Source organism: Oryx dammah, unplaced genomic scaffold (genome assembly GCF_014754425.2).
Source record: "Oryx dammah isolate SB20612 unplaced genomic scaffold, SCBI_Odam_1.1 HiC_scaffold_28, whole genome shotgun sequence".
Taxonomy (NCBI): Eukaryota; Metazoa; Chordata; class Mammalia; order Artiodactyla; family Bovidae; genus Oryx; species Oryx dammah.
In genome coordinates this window covers 84,598,863-84,619,655 of record NW_024070212.1, presented here as the reverse complement: position 1 = coordinate 84,619,655, position 20,793 = coordinate 84,598,863, and the positions used below count along the sequence as shown (strand labels likewise).

The following is a 20,793-nucleotide window of genomic DNA, read 5'->3' as shown; positions in this document are numbered from 1 at the left end:
GTTTAGTTCTTCGGCTCACTTTTTGATTGGGTCGTTTATTTCTCTGGTTTTGAGCTGCATGAGCTCAAGCAGCTCATTTTTTTCTTTTTTAAAGGAACCCTCACTGTCCTTTTTGTCAGGAGACTTCAGCTGGGCTGTCTCTAGTCCATACTACAGCTGAATACCCAAAGGAAAGTTCTGGTCTCAATGCCTCGAGTCTATGCAAATATTTCTACAGCAATCCAAGAGATTTTCTTCAAATACGAAGGGAGAGCAGCCTCCCAAAGCCCCAAACAAAAGACTTTGTTACAGAATTCCCTTAGGTACTGTGTGCCCACTTGCCTTACGTATGTGCAACTAGAAAGGGCCGTCATGTGAAGAGACACCTTCCCGATCAAAGAAAGATGACTCTCCTGGTGTCCAGGCTTTTTTCCTAGTCAGAGAGGCAATTTTAAAACGGCAGCTTATTTAGAAAAGTGTTTGGACCCCACTCAGATACCCCCCTGCCTTCGCACCACTGCCCACTCTCTGCCCGGTTTGCTGGTTCCTTCTTTTCTCCTATGCTCTCAACATGAGTTCATAATCCTCTGCTCTGCTTTGCTCTTTCTCTTGACATCTAAATTCCAGCTTCAGCATCCACTGTGTTGGTGACTCTACAATTTTCATTTTCTCACCAGAGCTCTGTTGGGTACCTACCTAGAGCCTGGCACTTACATGGTGCCCAATAAATTCTTTATCTCTAACTGCCAAAGGACATCATCAGTTATACAGCCCCTTTCATCAGAAGTTAAACGTGTCTAAAACTGAGCTTTTCTTCCCATAGAAATGGACCCTCTCCAAGTCTCCTACCCTTAGTCAGTGATGCCATCAGCTTCTCAATCAAACTTCAAGTCAGTAAGGTTATCTGAGTCAATTTCTCTCCACCACCTGCTCTCTCTTCTGGCCCATTTCTGCACTTGTCAAACGGGGATAATAATAGTGCCTCCCTCCTAGCACCCAGCATATAGAAGGCAATAAATGCTAAGCTTTATTAATTTTTAAATTGAGGAGCTATATTTTCTGTATCTGGAACCTTGTCATGGTTGTCTGAGGACAAAGGATGGACCCCTACTTAAATGGTGGTTCTTAGTGTGATGACACTGTTCACACAGTAAAAATGTTATTAAATATAAAAGGGGACATATAATTTATTACTCATATAATGAGACTTTCTGGGGAGACCAGAGTGGCTGCCAAGCACATCCAAAAATGGCTTGAGAGAGGGCAGGGGCAGGAAACTTGGTTGGGATTTTATGGTGGCTGCGGGGTGAGGATGGGGTGAGGGTTCCCATGCATGATTTAAACTTCCCACTGGTGCCAAAGGAGGGAGTACTGGACTTTCTTATCAGCGTGCCCAGATATGGCATTCAGGGAGAAGAAGAGGGTGAGGCTTAGAGGCATCAAAAAAGAAAAAAAAAAGAGTAAGATTCTTTACTATAAAGCTTATAGCACAGATCTCAGCCAGTCAGCTACCACATCTTCTCAATTTTTAATTTGAATTCTCTCTAACATGTGCCTCTAGGGGCTTCCCAGGTAGTGCCAGTGGTAAAGAACACGCCTGCCAATGCAGGAGACATAACGAGATGAGGGTTCGATCCCTGGGTTGGAAAGATACCCTGGAAGAGGAAGCGGCAACCCACTCCAGTATTCTTGCCTGGAGAATCCCATGGACAGAGGAGCCTAATGGGCTACAGTCCATGAAGTCGCAAAGGGTCAGACATGACTGAAGCAACTCAGTTTGCACTCATGTGCTTTTCCCCTCCTCTCTTATGGTCCTAAATGAATAAAGTTTCCAATCACTTTTTTAATTCAAGTGGCACAAAACCTGCTTTCTGGATTTCCTACCACTATTTCTCTGACCTTCTCTTGTTCTCTTTGTCCACAACCATTTTTTGCTAATGTAATAGCACAAATGTAAGCTTCCTTCTCACTATGAGGTTCAAAGAGGTTTCGCACGTGACTTTTTAAGACATAGTCCAAAAATTCCTTGACACTCTGCCTAAAAAGAGGTGGGGTCTATGTCCCCTTCCCTTGACTCATGAAGTGCCACAGAAATGATGCTATCAACTTCCCAGGGTAGGTCAGTAAAGGCCATGTGGTTCTACCTCATCTTCTCAGAATGCTTGCCCCAGGGAAGCCAGCCACCCTCTAAGAAGTCTGGATTCAAGCCCACCATGCTACAGAGGCTATGGACAGGGGCTCCTGTGGACAGCTCCAGCTGAGCTCCCGGCCAGCACCCAGCAGCAACTTCAGCCTGAGAATGAGCCACCCTGGACACCTAGACCAACAAAGACTGTGGCCTACAGCCTCAGAAGACCCCTGACTCTAACCATATGAGAGACTCCAAACAAAAGCTTTTCAGTAAGCCCCTCCCAAAGGTCCAACCCACTATACTGTGACTAAATTATATGGTTGCTGTTTTATGTCACTAATTTTAGGGTAATTTGTTATGTGGTAATAATGACTAGAAAACGATCATTTTTGCCATTAAATGTGGACTGTCAAAGAATAATTTTTTAAGAATATCAACAATTATATATGTGGAATCTAAAAAAGTGATACAAATGAAATTATCTACAAAACAGAAATAGAGTTATCGACGTAGAAAATAAACTATGGTAGCCAGGGGTAAGTGGGAGGATAAATTGAGAGACTGGGATTGACATATACACACTATTATATACAAAATATATAACTTACAAGGATCTGCTATATATCACAGGAAACTCTACTCAATATTCTGTAATGGCCTATATGGGAAAAGAATCTTAAGAAGAGTGTATATATGTATAACTGATTCACTTTGCTATACACTTGAAATTAATACAACATTGTAAACCAAGTATTTGTAAATCTCAAATTTCTTTAAAAAAGAATATCAACAATTACGAAGTGAGCACAAGAGTAATCTAATTCATTAATCAAGGAGCCAGCAGATTACTAAGAGTCATTTGAAAAAACATGTGAGACACGTTTTATGCACTGAAGAAAGTACATTGGGATAAGACTACTCAGTTAAACACAAAATTGGACAAAACTGGTTAATGTCCTATAGGGCAATGAAAGCATAACCTTTGGGGTTATTTTTCTTCCCAACAAAAGTCATTTGCATCTGTACTGGGAAACAAATCTATATTATGTTTCTCCACAGACTCTGGGCCTTAAACAATAGTAAATAATGTGCCAAACCTTAGAAAATTAATAACCCTACAGTAGGCCTGCCAGCACAGGTGATGCGGGAGACATGGGTTTGATCCCTGGGTCGTGAAGATCTCATGGAGTAGGAAATGGCAACCCACTCCAGTATTCCTGCCTGGAAAATTCCATGGGTAGAGGAATGTGGCTGGCTACAGTCCATGAGGTTGCAAAGAGTCGGACACGGCTGAGTGATGGAGCACATAGACACAGGCCCGTTAGACTCGCTCCAACATGATACCGAAAGAATACGCAGTTAAAGTGCAATTGAAGTTTTTGGTAGTTCTTTTTTTTTAAAAAAGAAACAAACAACTAGGATCTATACTAGATCTCACCTTTTCCTAAAAAACTTTCTGAGGGCCAAAAACAACACAAGTGGAGCCACAAGTGGAGGAAAAGTGGAACTTCTGTCCCTGTGACAGTGAAAAGAGATATTAAGGGGGATGATGTTCTGGCACATTCAGACCACATCGTATGTACTGTGACTATCATTTAGCAAATCTGTGGTTTTGCTAAAAGAGGATGAAAGCTGACTACTTCTTTGGAAATAATGGCACTCTTAGTAGTAAGCATGATGTTGGGAGAATGGCCTGAATATTGGGCTTTCAGAAAGTCTTCAGCATAGTGTGATATATTTAAGTAGAAGATATTTGTACAGAAAATCAGAACAGACCCTGGACTAGGTGTCCTTTTTTCAATCTACCATTTACTACCTGATTTCCTGATCAGGAAAATGGGGCTAATAGAAATCATTTTCCTAATTCAGAGAGAGTTTTGGATCTCTTTATAAGAAAAAGATTGTTATTATCATTATTACCTAGTTGAGGACACAAATGGGGGAAAGAAGGAAATTCACTCTAGCAGGTTGCTGGGCCAATGCAGCCCCACGCAAGTGGCTGGACCAGAAGCTCCTAGTGCAGCTGACTACTACCAGTGGACTTGTCTGACTGAACAGGATGTTTTGACATATATTGACAGGGGCAGCTCAGGAAATCCCCTCTTCACCCCAGCAGTGACTCACAGGGACTCAGAGCAAAAGTGAGCTGGGGGAGTCTCCTGAGCCTGAAACACATTGGATCGAGAGGAGAACTGGTCCTCCAAGGAAGGGAGGAAGTGCCACTGCAGGCTTTGGAGTCACAGAGAACTGAATTAAACCCTGGCTCTGCCATTCTGTGGCCATGGGACAACAGAAAAGTTTCTAATGCTCTTTGAGTTTCAGTGGCCTCATATCTAAAGTAAAGATAATCATACCCAGCTCAAAGAGTTGGTGGGAGATTTGAAACTGGAGAAGGAAAAAAAAAATCAGAGTTCTTCATAGGAGTAGGTAGTCGAGGAAAACCCCCACTACTCACTGACAGCACAATGTCTAAATGTATAGTGATATAGTCACACAATAGAAGACAGTAAAGGAAAAAAAGCAGTAAAAGGAATAAACTATAGCCATATGTGCCAGAGTGGTGAATTTCTGTAATATAATAAATGCAAATGTGTGTGTGTGTGTGTGTGTGCATACTGTATACTAAAAGTAAGGAATAAACACTGTGAGAGTCAATAGCGTTTGGGAAGGGTTAATTTGGCTGGGGGTAGGGAAGAGGAAAGAAGAGGAATACATGGGCAAACACCAATGTTCTAGTTCTATTTGTTGAACTTGGTGGCAAGTTCAAGAATATTTTATTTTACTATTAATAATATGATGGACATTTCCTCATTGCTAACATGATGAAAGTATACCATGAACTAAGGATTAGAATGAATTCAGTTTTGTGTAAAACAACACAGGACAAGCACTCAATAAATATACCTTCCTGTCTCCTTGCTAACCTTCTTCTTTCAGAAAATTTTTTTAAGAGCAAAGCATTTTCTTTAATGTATTTGTTTTCTTCACATTGCATATAGGGAGGGGCCTTTGTCCACACATCTTTAATTAAAGCTAAAAATTATGATATTGCTATGCTTACATTGTTTCTATCTTTGGTAACTGTTTTAATTATACTGTTGTCTGTTTCTCTTCTTCATTATGTCTTTTCTAACTTCTATTTCTCACCCATATTTGTAATACAATAAGGGGGACATGCAGTAAGATATTCAAATAATTGAAAAGAAAATGCTAGTGCTGACAAGATAAAGCTGAGACCTCGGAGCCGACACATAAGGCCTTTCATAGTCTTGCACCAAACTCAAACCCATCCCTTAATACATCTCCCTTCCAGTCAAACCGAAAGTCTTGCTATTCCCCAGCATGTTGTGACTGTTTACACCTCTACACCGTACCCTTCTCGAATGCCTTCAGCACCCCCCCTTTTTTTTTCTTTCTCGGAAAATTCCTGCTCTTTTTTCTGAACCACACTTAAATGTCACTTCCCCCACGAAGCCTTCCTGAGCAGCCCCAGGGAGGCTGTTGCTATCTCTTCTGGGCTCCTACATTACTTGAAAATACCACTATTTTAGCCCCTAACACAGATATTGAAATTATTTCTTCACATGTGGTTCCCCTACCACTCTGAGGAAGGGTTATATCTTGTTCACCTCAGAAGTGTCTGGTGCATTACAGACAAGAAAATAAAGACGTGTAGGAGTGAGTGAGAGATTGTTATAACAAACATTTCATACCTCCTCTGCTCACAGGCAATTCTTCGACTGTAGTGTGGTGCTGACATGGGAGTGCTAATGAGACCAAATGTCCTGTCAGGGAGGTTTCTTGGAGAAGAGATTTAGTGGGAGCCTTGAAGGATCAGAAATATGGAAAAGGGACTATCTTCTCCGTGGACTCAATCAGTCCCTAGTTGCTGTCTTTCTCGTTCTACACCCAGAAGACCCTCCTCTGCCTGGAAACAGAGCTCCTGTGAGACCCAATAAGGGAGATTACTCTCTTGTGAGAGTTTCACAGCAAACACATAAAAAAGCACTTGTGGATAGAATTTTGGATGGCCTGGAAACAATTTCCAGAGGGGGAAAGTTGTAAGATATTTTTGTATTACACCTACTTGGTGAAATATCTCCCATCTTCTGAAAGTGTCCACTGAAGGAAAGAAAGTCAATATAATTGAACTGAGACTACAAAACAGGTCAGACAGTGACCACTATAGCAGCTTCTGGTAAGTGACAGAAGCGCACATGAGCAAGTACTACAGACTATCAGGAAATAACAGTATGTTGCAGTGACTAAAGAACAGGATTTGGAATTAGATTTGGGCTCATGTTTCATCTATTTAGTTAAATATCCTTGAATAAGTTACTCAACTTTTTTGATTTTTTAGCTTGTCACTAATGACACAGGCAGAAAATAACATTTTATCTCACTGGATTGCTGTAAGATTATATGAGATGTAAAAGCCATGGTAGAAAAGCTATGACCAACCTAGACAGCATAATAAAAAGCAGAGACATTACTTTGCCAACAAAGGTCTGTCTAGTCAAAGCTATGGCTTTTCCAGTGGTCATGTACGGATGTGAGAGTTGGACTATAAAGAGCATCAAAGAATGGATGCTTTTGAACTGTGGTGTTGGAGAAGACTCAGGAGAGTCCCTTGGACTGCAAGGAGATCCAACCAGTCAATCCTAAAGGAAATCAGTCCTGAATATTCATTGGAAGGACTGATGCTGAAGCTGAAACTCCAATCCTTTGGCCACCTGATGTGAAGAACTGACTCATTGGGAAAGACCCTGATGTTGGGAAAGATTGAAGGAGGGAGAAGAAGGGGACGACAGAGGATGAGATGGTTGTATGGCATCACTGACTCAATGGCCATGAATTTGAGTAAGCTCCAGCAGTTGGTGATGGACAGGGAAGCCTGGCGTGCTGCAGTCTATGGGGTTGCAAAGAGTCGGACATGACTGAGCAACTGAACTAAACTGAAAAACAATGAGTATGTCAGAAGTATTCAATAAATGGTAGCAATTACTATTAAACTCTCTGTTTGCTTCAAGAATGAAAAAAAAGTGAGAGGCAGGCAATGTTACCTACCTCCCAGAAGGGTTAAATGAGGAAGCATTCAGTACAAATATTGAGAATAGTGTTCAGCACCAGGCTCAACATACAATGAATATTTGAATCAAGAAGAGAAGAAAGCTTGAAATGAGGAAGTTGATCTAAGATTTCTTGGGGACTTCCCTGGAGGTCCAGTGGTTAAGACTCTGAGATCCCAGTGCAAGGGGTGTCGGTTTGATCTCTGGTGGGGGAACTAGGATCCCACACGCCACACAGTGTGGCCAAAAAAAAAAAAAAAATCTTAATTTTTTTTTCCAGAGATGTAGGCAGATACCCTCTTAAAATCTTAAATAGCTATGAGTCATTTCACTAGGAAAAAAAAAAGTAATGTATGTATATATTATTTTAAAATTCTAATAAAATTGTGGTGACCTCCTGAATTCTATCTAAAAAATAGAGTACTCGAACCCTCCCAGGCTTAAAATCCCTGGTCTAAATAAAGGTAAAAATATAGGTCAGAGGAAATGGGAACTATACCGTAGATTTTCCTTGGTTTTAAATAAGTAGGTCTATTATTCATTTTCAAAACTGTTGTTAGCTGAAGTAGGCAGACTGTTAAGTGTAAATTAATAAACTCTTTGGGTGGAAGAAACAGGAGCCAGTGGCAAATATTTAATCTTTTCAAAGTTGGAGTGGTTTAGTCTCTGCTCTTTTTGTGCAAGCTATAGATTTTAATCCCCTTTTGGCCTCTTCCTTTGATTAGAGCTAATGGAACTGTTTGCCCCTTATGTCCTCATTTTCCATTCCTCAACCTGTCTGGACTTTTGCCTCCGAAGGTTAAGATCACTATGAAGTAATGTAATTCATCATTACGAGTTAGACAGATTTATTCAGAGTTCTCCCTCCTCAGCTGTCTGTAAGCATGGTGAATCTGACATCCGGATTGCCCACTGGGGTTGAATATTATATTTACTTTATCTAAGCCCAAAGCTAAGAAGCAGAGAACCCTCAAAACCCCCACAACTTTAGTGAACTTAGTTTCAGTTAATTTGTCTTACTTTGGAATACTGAAGTTGGCCTTACTAACATTTACACCTTGGATAAAACATGCAGATTCATAGATTCTAAACATCCCTGGGTCAGGAAGACTCCCTGGAGTAGGAAATAGCAACCCACTCCAGTATTCTTGCCTGGAAAATTCCATGGACAGAGGAGGCTAGTGGGCTACAGTCCATGAGGTTGCAGAGAGCCAGACACGACTGAGCAACTGAGTGCGCACACACAAACACTGAAGCTTAGAAGGCTGTCTAAGGGACAGCACTGTTTCTTACAGAGCCTCCCTCTGAAAAGCTTCCCAACAGAGGCCCAGATGGCTACTATCATTCCGATGGCTACTCAGGACCAGAGTCTTCTTTGCCATGTCTGGTATTCTAGGGAATGCGTTTGGGGGATATCCTTGTCATCCTCTCCACACTGGAGCCCCTTTTTGGAAGGGGACCTCCTAGTCTTTTCCATCCTGGGGCCATAGAGCTTTCTATACCGAAGAGTCAAAATCTGTCTACCCCACTGGGACTGACCTCCTCCTTGGGGGGAAAAAAACACATCTAATTCCTCTTCCACTTAACAGACATTCAGTGAACTGTTTAATTAATGCTCCATATACTATTTATTGAGCATTAATCATATCATACACACTGTGCCACACACATGGGGTATTTTGGTGAGCAGGACAGATTGGGCTCTTATAGAGCTTATGTCTCAGCAGGAAAGAGATTTGATGACCACTGTGACTCTTCTCATCTTCAGAGTGAGAAGCGCATGGGTGCATGAGATGGGTGTATGCAGCCCCATCACCATCCTGCTTAGCCTCCTCTAAATTCATTCTGAGTGGTCCAGGACCCTCTCAAAGGGTAGGGCTAGACTGAACACCAGGAAGAAGGCAGGGGAGAACTAAGCCTATCACTACTATCCTGGGTTACTTTCCCCTGTGAGTCTCTGAAGCTCTCATCATTATCAACCTTATTTGAGTCGCCCAGCTTCCCTATGGAGTAGGGGATGAGGGCAATATGTAGACAACATGAGTGATTTGACAACATGAATTGAGACCATGAACTTTCGAATCAAAGAGGTCCAGGTATAAGTCAGCTCTGTCACTTACTAACTTAAGTAAGTTGGACCAACTTTATGGATATGTGAAGTCATATCCTTGTAAAGGAAGGGGGTAAAGGAAGGGAGAGGGGCTCAAGCTCAGAAGGAATCTGAAGTTGGTTTAATGCTCTGCTGTCACCATCTTGAAATTCTTTAATAATTTCTCAGATGGGGCCCTGTATTTCTATTTTGCACTAGACTCCACAAATTATTATCACTGTAAGCAAGTTATTTAACCCCTCTGAGCTTTAACATCCTCACCTAAGACAAGGTGGTGATAAGGACATTTACTCCACAGATTTCTTCAATCTTTGGATGGGACAATGTGTATACCACGCACATCCCATTGTAAGGGCTACCGCCCAACCAATGTAAGTCAATGGCATTCTTATTTAGAATATCAGACATGAACTATTCTGAATTTATGATCTATGGTGCCAAAGTGAGCACTTCTGACCTCTATGTGCCATTAGTTATACTATTTAGTAACTCTTCTGTTCTTTTAACTCAGCAATTCTTGGAAAAGGAGAGTTAACTTTTCGTCTTTAGTGGGCATCTGATATGTTTGCCTATGACAAACACTGCTTCTTCATTGCTTATGCAAAAGGGAATTTCTGGAATGATAATGTGACCTAAAAACAAACAAAAATGATAGTAAGACTGGAGAATTAGGCTTGGAAGTGAGTTGGAACCAAGACATCTTTGCTCCCAGGTGGAAGAGTTTTGGCAAGGGTGGAATGCATGAGCTCCTACCATTTTTCGTCTCTGTATCATTCCGCTGAAGATTCAAATTCCAGAGAGAGTGTGGCCATGACCTACCTTGGTTCACATGCTCACCCACAGGCCAGGGAAGGGCAGGGCACCTGATTACAGAATGTACTATAGTGTGCTAAGTTGCTTCAGTGGTGTCCAACTCTTCACGACCCTATGGACTCCTCTGTCCATGGGATTCTCCAGGCAAGAATACTACAGTGGGTTGCTGGGCCCTTCTCCAGGGGATCTTCCCAACCCAGGGATCGAACCTGTGTCTCTTAGTTTCTCTTGCACTGGCAGGCGGGTTCTTTACCACTAGTGCCACCTGAGATGTCCCTAGATTGGGAGTGGAAGGGACTAAATATAAAAATAAGATGCTAGTAGAAGAGGGAAATTGGTCCAGAAAAATAAAAACAAAATGATAAAATTTCCCCAGAGTGTTTGCTTTGTAGCCATCCAGCTGTTAGGGACTTTTGTATAGTATTCATTTTATATTACATACAGTGCCTAGCATGAAGTAAGTACTCTGCAGGTATTTGTTGAATGAGTGAATAACTGAGTGAACTTACTTAACTCTCACACAACTCTTGAATGTAGGTATCAACAGTTCCATTTACAGAAGAGGAAACTGAGGCTCTGACAACCAAGTCTGTGCAAAATCACACAATCTATATGTTACAGTTGCGGTTATAACCTGGTTCTGTTTGATTTCAAAGCTTATTTTTGTTCCACTGCATGTGCTGCCTGCCTTCCTCAGGGTGTATGTGAGAGCTGTTCTAAACCTCTAGACCTCTTGCAGTGCTGTCCCAAGACAAAGGAGTATATGTTTGAAATCTAGAAAAATTGTATAGATGATCTTATTTGCAAAGCAGGAAGAGATCAAGCATATACATACCAAGGGGGAAAAGGGTGGAGCGGGTGAATTGGGAGATTGGGATTGGTACATATATATGCTACTATGTATAAAACAGATAACTAATGAGAACCTACTGTATAGCACAGGGAGCTCTACTCAATGCTTTGTGGAAGAAAATAAAAGGAAAAAAGGGGGTAGGTATATGTACATGTATGACTGATTCATTCTGCTGTATAGTAGAAACTAACACAACATTGTAAAGCAAGTATACTCCAATAAGAATTAATTTTTAAAAAAAGAGACAGGAGCTTGATGCATTATCGTTTATCTGGGCTGGGAAAAGTTCATTTTGTGATCCTCCACTAATTTCAGAAAGGAAGTGGTGTAAACTGTTTAACCTTGGGCAAGATATCTCAGTCTCTTCAGTGTTAGAAGTGTGTGATAATGGTGTCTCCTGCAGGGTTACTGCGAGACACTTGAGAGGATGTTTGCAAAGCCTTTAGCACAGTTTCTACACAGAATGCCCTCAGATAGGACACCTTATCTATAGGCTAGACAATAAAGAAACCGGAAGAAAGTCCTGGGGGAGACATCAGGTTTCAGTATCTTATTTCATCAAAGTTAAGAGGCCACCAGCTGAACTCTTAATTTACATATGTCTTAGAAAGAAAAAGCATTGGCAATTAAGCCATGAGGATGCTTTCTACATTTTTTAAACTTTTATTAATACTGAGAAAATCTCTTGTAGATATAATCGACATGATTTAGATAATTTTTAATGAAAATCTCCTTTAGGTTTTTTCATATTTTTAATCATGTACTGCTTTTTAAAATAATTTTTAATTGAAGTATAGTTGATTTACAATGTTAATTTCTACTGTCCAGGAAAGTAATTCAGTTATACATATACGTGTATATATTCTTTTCCACTATGGCTTATCACGGTATATTCCCTGTGATATTCAGTTGGACAATGTTATTTATCCATTTTATATATAATAGCTTGCATCAGCTAATCTCATATGCCTAATCCATTCCTCCCCACACCTCTTCCCCTTGGCAACCACAAGTCTGTTCTTTAGGTCTGTGAGTCTGTTTCTGTTTCATAGATAAACTCACTGTATCATGTTTTAGATTCCATACATGTGATATCATATGGTATTTGTCTTTCTCTTTCTGACTTACTTCATTTGTTATGATAATCCCTAGATCCATCCATGTTGCTGTAAACATTATTTCATTCTTTTTAATGGCTAAGTAGTATTCCATGGTATATACATACTACATCCTCATCCATTCATCTGTCAGTGAATACTTAGCTTGATTCAATGTTAGTCTATATATATATATATATATGGATATATACTGGATATATCAGGATATATATATATACTGGATCTATCTACATGGATTCAGTTTCAGTTATATATATATATATCCCTATATATATATCCTAATATATATATAGATCCCTATATATATATAGATCCCTATATATATATAGATCCCTATATATATCTGTATGCTTATACATTGAATGTCTGTCTTGTGACTGTCAGTTCCATGATGACATGAACAATATCTGTTCTTCTCAACACCATCTCCATAAAGAACAGACTTTGGACTCAGTGGGAGAGGGAGAGGGTGGGATGATTTGAGAGAATAGCATTGAAACATATACATTAGCATATGTAAAATACATGACCGGTGGGAGTTTAATGTATGATGAAGGGCACCCAAAACTGGTACTCTGACAAGCTGGAAGGATGGGATTGAGAATGAGGTGGAAGGGAGGTTCAGGACACAGGGGACACATGTAGGCCTATGGCCAGTTCATACTGAGATATGGCAAATACCATAACAATACTGTGAAATAACTATCCTCCAATTAAAATAAATATATGAATTAAAAAAACCAGTCTCTCAATCTCTGTTAGATGTGTGAATACATAAATGTCTGAATTCATGAATAAATGAATAACCATACCTATTTCTGTGCCATGACTCTAAGAATCTCAGGGAAAACACGTCTTTTCCATAGTGGGGAGGCGGTGGTTAATTAGAAAAAGCTTTCAGAGAATGCAGTTGGAGCATCAGAGGGTCACCATGGATCACCAGGGGAGAGCACCAGGTCTCCTGTCTGCCTCCTGATGTTGCACTTAATAGGCTCTGAACAGGAAGGAAATTACACAAACTTCCAGTTCAGCTGGTTCCAGTTTCACAACCCAGCTCTTTCTGTCTCACTTAAATCTGATGTGCTGCGTCACTGATGTGACTTGTGACCTGTCTACTGGATGACTTTGCGTGATGCCCACACTGCCTGCCAATAATCTAGAGTGGACGTCAAGACGTTCCAATAATTGAGTCTTTTAATCCAATGTGACAGGATAATCCTTTATGCTTAGTGGAAATAAACAGATGCACTAATAACTACCAAGCATTTGATACATTCTAGTTCCATGATAGAGGTAAGGATAGGGAGCTGAAGGAGGCTATAATCCCATCTAAAGTGGACCTGATGGAGGCTATAATCCCACCTAAAGTGAAGCAGTATACACATAATTGGATAACACTTGCAGCTTTCAAGTTATGGTTATGTATATTATCTTATCTCAGTCTTCCTTGTAGCCATGAAAAAATGGGAAAGTACAGATAATATTTGTGTTATTTGATCCCAATATATAAGAAACTTAGGCAACTGGGGTTGGTTCAGGATATAGGTCTGGTTTCAGGGCAGATTTGAACTGAGTGTCCAGATCTCACGATTATCAATTTAGGGATCTTTCTTTCTTTTGTATCTCATTGTCACTCACTAGCTTTATACTGGTCAACAGTGTACAGGTGCCTGGAATGTCACAGTCCCCCTACACCCTGTAATATATTTCTGATGCACTCTTGTGATGGGACATCACAATCTAATAAATCAGGGGCTGGCAAGCTAAGGCACACTGGGTCACACTGTCCATTGTATGCCTTTGTAAAGTTGTTCTGAAATAGTCACACTCACTTATTTACTTTTATCTATGGTTGCTTTTGCCCTACAAAAGCAGAGTTGAGTAGTTGCAGCAGAAACTAGATGACTCACAAAGTCCCCAAAATTCACTATTTGGTGCTTTACAGAAAAAGTTTGCCTCCTCCTAGAATAAATGAATGAAGTGGAAGTACTGTAAGTCCCCTACATACAAACCTTCAAGTTGCAAAGTTTCAAAGATGTGAATGTGTCCCTGTAGGCCAGCTGTTGTATGGTACTACTGTACTTTTCAAGATACTTTACTATAAAACTAAAAAAAATTTTTTTTAATGTGTTTGCTGTATGAAAAGTATTACAAACCTACTACAGCACAGTACTATATAGCCAACTGTGTTAGCTGGGTACCTAGTCTAACTTTGTTGGACTTAACGAATGTGCTCACAAAACAGAACTCATTCATATGTAGGGGACTTGTAGCAGATGAAAAAAAATAGATTTGTTCGTGTACAATAGGCAGTGGGTCATAGTTGAAAAAGAAAATGAGAACGGGCCACAAAATTATGCCTCTATCACTTGGCTGGATGACACTGAACAAGTCATTTACACTCTCCAGGTCTGCTTCTGCATCTATCACAGAGTTGCTCCAGGATTTCTGTGACATAAAGTATACATATCAGTTATGATTACGTTTGGCCCCATGGACAGAAAACACAAAATTGCAGTGTCTTACACAAGAAAGCAGTTTCTTTCTTGCAAGTGGAAGTGGGGAGTGGGTATTGGTCTGGTGCTGCTTGGTGTTAGAAACTCAAGCCCTTGCACCCTGGGGTATATAGCCTTCATTCTTGAAATCCTCTCATGGTCCACGATGGCTGCTGGAGCTCCAGCCACTGTGCTATTGTTGCTATTACCACTGCCGACAGCATGATGATAAGAGGAAACAAACCCCAAATCAAATACAAATGCCTAGTAACAGAGACATCTACAAAGGCCAGGAAGAAAACCGACATTAATTCAAGTCTAGCCAAGATGAGATCTCCTGCCATAGTTCCTAAGGTATATTCAATTATTCTATTCCTGAGGTACAACTGATGGTTCAGAAGCCATCTTACATGTGTTCAGCTTCTAACACTTCAAGTATTTCTATATTTATTCCCATATTTACTCATCACAATACTCTGGAAAGGTAAGATGAACAGGTCTTAATATTATTATTCCTATTGTATTAACACATTATGATTCACACAGGTGCCGAGAACCAGATCCTAGTACTTCCCACACTGCCAAAGAGTCCATGGTTAAAGCTTTGGCTATTTGTTGGAAATGAAGGTGAATAGCCATGGTGTAGAAGAAAGAAAATGACCCTGTGGGGGTGGGTAGAGTTGCCACCCCAAAACATCTCTTTGGCATGGAAATTATTTAGAGCTGAAAAAATTCAAAGCCCAAGAAGACTCAGGAAAAAACTCTGATGTCTCCCCTTAGCTGCATAAAGACAGACAGGGAAACTTCCAAGAAGCGATCATAGATAAGTATAGTATGAACTAGGTATGGGAGACTGGGAGAAGCCTGGGAAGGTTTTTTTTTTTTTTCCTAATTCTGTTCTGTGTCCTATTGTCTCTGCACATCCAGAAAACATGTGTTTACCAAACATTTTCTTTTCCATCTTCATGTAAACTGCCTTCCTCCCTTCTGAAAACTCAAACCACTACTCCCAACATCTTTGTCTTTTTTTTAAATCTTTAGTTAAGGATGGTTTTTCAGTTACTCAGTTTTACTGGGTCTTTCCCATGTACGCATGTGATTAAACTTTCATTTGGTTTTCTCCCATTGATCTGTAAATTCAGTTCTTAGTCCAGCCAGAAGAACCTAGAGGGGTAGAAAAGAACTTCCTCCTGACAACAACAATCCAGGAACCCTAGGAACTAATCACACGGCCTTAGCCTCACTGAGCCAGTATCCTCACCTGTAAGACCAAGAGAAGAACATGTATTTGGGGTAGTTACGAGGAGAGCAGAGTGACTATCACACAGATGGCACACACTCCAGTTCAGTGAAAGCACAGTGATTACCTAGGCTTACCTCTCAGAGCTGGTGTGTCCTTTGACAATCACTTCCTTTTACTGTGCCTTCGTCTCCTTTTCTAGGAAGATAAAGAATTTAGACTTGATAAATTACCTTCCAAATGCCAGTCCCATCAGCCTGGGAGCCAGACTTTTTAAAAGATATGGCTCAGGTTTAAGCTAAGTTTGTGGAATCTTCCCTCCTATTATTTATTGGGTGTCTCAAAACAAGCTAAAACACCTTTCCGCCTCCCTGCATCTGTAAACTAGGAACAACTAGGACCTAGCTAACTGGAAATGTAAGGATAGTGAAGATTAAATGAGATAGGTGTATCTAGCACCCACCAGACTGTAATTTCCTTAAAGGCTGGGACCCATTTGTAGATTTACAAACTGTGACACTTTTTCTCATGGTTGCTCGCAAAATTAGATAAGTAAATTTAAGTAAAGTATCAGGAATAGGATCTGGCACAAACTAAAAACATTTGATAAATATTATTAGAAGGGCTTCCCTCTTAGCTCAGTCGGTAAAGAATCTGCCTGTAATGCAGGAGACCCAGGCTCGATTCCTGGGTCAGGAAGATGCCCTGGCGAAGGATATGGCAACCCACTCTAGTATTCTTGCCTTGGAGAATCCCATGGACAGAGGAGTCTGGCAGGCCACAGCCCATGGGGTCTCAAGAGTCGAACACGACTTAGCGACTAAACCACCACCACTTCATTTTAGCAACTGTCTGCATGAGTCCTGGTGTTAAGCGCATTGTTGAAACGCAAAGTTACAGGATACACGCTGGACACATATACCCACCAGCGGCTACGGAAAGTTTGCGTGGATAAATTCTGCTAGAAGAGCCTGCAGAGCAGGAAACTCGCGGCCTGAGAGGACAGAGCCCACTTCAGGCCTTAAGTCCCCGAGAGGGTGCAAGAACCTGTTAGAGACAGGTCCACACGACTCGCCGGGCCGTAGGACCGCAGGAGCAGGCGGGGGCCAATCCCCAGCCCGGTTCAAAGGGCCAATCGCGGCACGCTTTACAAGGGCCCCGGCCGGAGGGGGGGGGCCGCGCCCGGGGCGGGGCGGGGCGGAGCCTCAGCTGCCCCCGTGGACCGCCCAGTCCAGGCCCGGTGGGGCTCCGCTCGGCAACCTGCAGAGCCCTGATAGCTAAAATGTAATTTCAGATTGGACAAGTAAGTGACCCTCCTCTCAGTCCCACGTGTGTACCAGGGGCTTTACAGAAACGCAGGCTCGCAGCGCGAACGTTCTCCAACCGGAGGGCGTATCTGGCCCAAGCCTCCCTCCCCTTTCCCGCAGTCGCCGCCTCCTCTTCCTCCTCTGACTGCCTGAGTCTTAAACGCCAGCGCCAGCCGGGCCCTTCGCCTCCGAGATCTTGTTGAGTCCCCTGTGTACACTCCTGGGTGAGGCGTCCGACCACTCAAGAGACGGGTGGGCTTTACTGCATTCCCCCAAGCTGCCTAAGATGTCTGGAACCCTGGGTCCTCTGCAGTCACTATCCAGTTAATTATGTTAATTTCCTCGCTTTCCCCTCATCCCCCCCCAGGGTCCTCTATCACCTTATTTCAGGATATTTCCTGGTAAAGAATCCGCCAGCAATGCCGGAGACGGAGGTTCGATCCCTGGGTTGGAAAGATCCCCTGGAGAAGGGAAAGGCTACTCACTCTCGTATTCTGGCCTGGAGAATTCCATGGACTATATAGTCCATGGGGTCGCAAAGAGTCGGACACGACTGAGCAACTGTCACCTAGGCATTTTTGAGCCTTTTAATTTCAATCTGGCTACTGTAAGGCATTTAAGAGCTGTGTTGCTTGTAGCTTTCAACGCTTTCAGCAACTTGTGATAATATTTGAAGCGCAGTTTAGATAGTATAATGCTCTTTGGCTACAGTTATCCTGGGTAGAAACGGCCTAGGAGTATCTTTCCATTTTTATTAATGACCTTTCTTTTTAAGAACAAGATGCAAAATGGTGAATTTCCTTGACATATTCCACCAAAGCACTTCTCATGTCTTAACATTTGTCTCTAAAGAGTCTGATTTTGTCTCTAAAGAGTCAATACTGAAAAGCAGTCATCATTAGATTAATTTTTAAAATACGGTATTAGGGGGAGGAAGTGATGATGCTTTTGAATTGCCAAGCAGTGAGAAGGCAAGCTGCCTTTTAGTTTGTGGCTGGTGTCTAGAGGGTAGAGTTCTGTTTTATTTTGCTTGCTTTCCCCCTTTTCCCTGTAATCCACCAAATGTGCATCCTGAAGTTGTCCTTCTTAAGTTGCCAGCTGGGTCTTCCAGCCTTCTGACTGCCTCCTGGTCTTCTGGGAGTTTCCTGTTAATGAGGTCCTGTCCTTTGGTTTTGACCTTGTGGCCACTGGCCTGACTCTTGGAGGGATCAGCTAAGGAGAACTTCCTGGTGGCAGGCTCAGAAAACTCTTTATTAAGGATGATTGAAGGAACCCAGAGGGTAAGAAGGCCTGGAGATTGATTCTGACGGGAAGGGAGTCTCCCTGCTGGATTTGGAAGTCAAAACATGTGTATTGGGAGAAGGAACTAACCAAGAAGTGGAGATCTGTGTCTTTCTGGGTGAAGTTAAGTTTACTGGGTAGAGACTGGACCTTCTTCCAGGCTGTGTTAATTGTTACTGTCAGTAATTGTTACTATTGACCTTTTCCTGGAATCTGGTTCCCTTTCCCTAACCTACTTCGCTTAGTTCAAATCACCATCTGTTATCAGCTGGTTCTGAAAACAGTTTTAGGTAGTGAATCTTCTCTACCCCCACCTCCAAATATTTGAAATAATTATTTTACCAGAATGTACTACAGAGAGTATTCAGCCTCTTACCTGCCCCTATTTTTATAAGGTGGAATTTAGAGTCTACTCAAGTTATGTAAGGGGAGGTCACCCAAACCTGCTCTTGGGTTCATTTGTTCACTGATTTGGGAATGTGCTCTGGGCCTGAGCACTGTGGTAGGCTCTGGGAAAGCAAGGATTGGTCTTTGCTTTCAAGCTTTCATCCATTCTGCTTCTGTCTAGCCTGGCAAAGGAGATTATGTGATGGTGAGATTGGTGCTGTAGCAAGGTATAAGAAGATTCTCCCCTATATAGGACTGTATGGGAAAAAAAAATATAAAAAAAGAGAGCGGATATTGCTGATTCACTTTGCTGTACACCTGACAACACAACATTGTTAACCAACTATACTCCAATGAAAATCAATTTTAAGATTCTTAGGAGTTGAGGGAAGTCCAAATGGGCCACTATAGGCTCAGAGGAGATAATACCCAACTGGAGAGTTGCAAAGCCTCAGTATGAGTGGGCTGGAGAAAGATATGCTGACCTGGGACAGCATGGGCAAAGATATACAAGGCTGGTGCCCTGCTGATTATGGGCAGACAGGAGAGAGTGAAGTGGGAAATCGCCAAAAAGGGGGGTGGGGAGAGTGCAAAGGCCAGCTCAGGCAGGGTCAGGTGAACCAGGTTAAGGAGGTTGAAATGTATCTCTAGAGCAAGCAGCAGCTATTGGAGTGGCTGACACTCAGGGATGTGTTTTAGAAAGTTAATTCTGGCTGCAAGGTGGCAAATGAATTGAAGTGGTGAGGCCTGAAGAGGCTAATTTAATGCAGGTGAGAGATGGGTTAGCAGAGTTATGGGACTAGAAGAGAGGGATTAGAATAGAATGCTTAAGAATTAATTACTGATTGAATGTAGGAGATAAGGAAAGAATATAGCCGTCAGAGTACCCTGGAAAAGAAAAGGCATTCACCACTGGGATATTTTTCAGCAGCTTTATTGAGGTATACCTGGCATAAGGTAAACTGTACATATATAAAGCGTCTAATTTGAGAAGTTTTAATATTATCCATGACACTGTCATCACAATCAAGATAAAGAACATTTCTTATACCCCCGTTGATTTCTTGTGCCCTTTTCTAATTCCCTGTAAGAACCAGTGAGCTGCTTTCTGTCAGGATAGATTATTTAAACTTTTTTAGAATATTTATCTGTAGGGTCAGACAATATGTATCTTTTATGTATGGTGACTTTTCTTTAGCATGATCCTCTTGAGATTTGTCCAGGTGGTGTATGCATACAAAATTTATGTTTTGTTTTTCTGAGTAGTAGTCCATTGTATAACTATGCCATATTTAGTTTATCCATTAACCTGTTGATGGACATTTGAATTATTTGCTGCTTCTTGGCTACTACACATAAAGCTGTTATGATTACTTGTATAAATGTCTTTGTGCAGCCTTTGTTTCTCTTGGTTAAATACTTAGAAGTAGAATGGCTAGTTTACACAGTAGGTGTGTATTTAACTTTTTAAGATGCATCCAATCTGTATTTCAGAGTGATTCTAGTTTGCCCCAACTGCTGTGGTCACTTTTAAACTTTAGTTATTCTATTAATGTGGAATTCTCTCATGGAGTTTTAATGTGTACTTCCTTAATGACTAATACTGTCAAGCTTCTTATCATGTGCTTATTTCCCCATATATATTTCATACATCTTGGTTGAAGTGTTTATTAAATCTTTTGTCCATTTAAAAAAATGACCTATTTCTTTATTGATTTTTGAGAGGTTTTTATGTATATTCTCATTACAAGTTTTTTTTTTTTTTAAATCATAGTTGTGATTTGGAAAAATTTTCTCCCATTTTGTGGCTTATATTTTCATTTTCTTAACAGTGTCTTGAAAAGCAGAGTTCTTAATTTTGGTGAAGTTTAATTTATCAATTTGTAATTTTAGTGATGTCTGTTTTATCAGTTTGTTCTTTTATAGATCATGGTTTTGGTATCTAAGAAGTTGAGCCTAGTCTGAGATCTCAGATACTTTGTCCTATTTTTTTTTTAAGAAGCTTTATTT

General features: G+C 41.1%; 1 protein-coding gene and 1 long non-coding RNA gene across 10 annotated transcripts in view; one reads left to right on the top strand and one right to left on the bottom strand.

The window, feature by feature from the left end:
* LOC120857088 overlaps positions 1-16,928 on the bottom strand; it is a 37,422-nt gene extending 20,494 nt beyond the window's left edge. The window contains exons 1-2 of one of the 2 annotated variants that reach the window (XR_005719571.1): positions 16,735-16,928; positions 15,946-16,006 (exon numbers count right to left, since the gene is read on the bottom strand). This is a non-coding gene — a long non-coding RNA (uncharacterized LOC120857088). The remainder of the gene's footprint in view (positions 1-15,945; positions 16,007-16,734) is intronic. The other variant, XR_005719570.1, reaches the window with a different exon arrangement.
* Positions 16,929-16,995: 67 nt separating this feature from the next.
* FGGY (FGGY carbohydrate kinase domain containing) overlaps positions 16,996-20,793 on the top strand; it is a 497,520-nt gene continuing 493,722 nt past the window's right edge. For 3 of the 8 annotated variants that reach the window (XM_040232739.1, XM_040232740.1, XM_040232734.1), the window contains exon 1: positions 16,996-17,111. The gene's annotated coding sequence lies outside the window, so the exon portion shown is untranslated. Of the gene's footprint in view, positions 17,112-17,241; positions 17,368-18,169; positions 18,396-20,793 lie in introns of those variants that run through there. The other 5 variants (XM_040232742.1, XM_040232741.1, XM_040232735.1 and 2 more) reach the window with 5 other exon arrangements.